This window comes from Crocodylus porosus, unplaced genomic scaffold, assembly GCF_001723895.1.
Source record: "Crocodylus porosus isolate Cpor-Errol unplaced genomic scaffold, CroPor_comp1, whole genome shotgun sequence".
Classification (NCBI taxonomy): Eukaryota; Metazoa; Chordata; order Crocodylia; family Crocodylidae; genus Crocodylus; species Crocodylus porosus.
This window is the reverse complement of record NW_017728922.1, coordinates 16061341-16061877: the sequence shown is the minus strand read 5'-3', so window position 1 is coordinate 16061877 and position 537 is coordinate 16061341. Positions and strand designations below refer to the sequence as shown.

General features: G+C 48.8%; 1 long non-coding RNA gene across 1 annotated transcript in view; it reads left to right on the top strand.

The window, feature by feature from the left end:
- Nucleotides 1-200: 200 nt before the first annotated feature.
- LOC109313345 overlaps nt 201-537 on the top strand; it is an 8414-nt gene continuing 8077 nt past the window's right edge. Inside the window, exon 1 of the long non-coding RNA XR_002102033.1 lies at nt 201-372. This is a non-coding gene — a long non-coding RNA (uncharacterized LOC109313345). The remainder of the gene's footprint in view (nt 373-537) is intronic.

Below are 537 nucleotides of genomic sequence, written 5' to 3'. Positions count from 1 at the left end.
TTCAAGGTAATAGGTGCAGGGCATTCTGGGAAACTGCACTTCAAAGTCTTGAAAGCAAAATTCATGTCACTTGTATGTGTGAAGGCACAGGGGGATAAAAACTGCCAGGATGGTAGCCCCTGCTGAGGCCACAAAGCCTGCCAGCTTTCAGGAACATAAGTGCAGGGAGTTCAGGGAAATTGCATCTTAGGCTGCTGACAGGCAAAACTCCTGACGTGGGTGACTGTGTCTGTGTTAAGGTATGCCCTTACTGGCGCTGGGGCCTTTACACGACAAAATAGTGTGCCCCAATGAGGTCTCCTCCTCCCCTACTGCCTCAGTCCGGTCCACCACTTTAGATGACAACAGGTAAAAAATGACATAGTTAGCAGTGTGCACTAGCATAGTAGCACCAGTAGCATCTCAGGCAGCCAAACTATGACAGAACTTTTCTTTCCTGTCCTGCAGGAGCTTCTTCTTCAGCATGCATATTAAGGTTCACCCTCACTCTGTGTGTGTGTGTGTGTGTGTGTGTGTGTGTGTGTGTGTGTGTGTGTG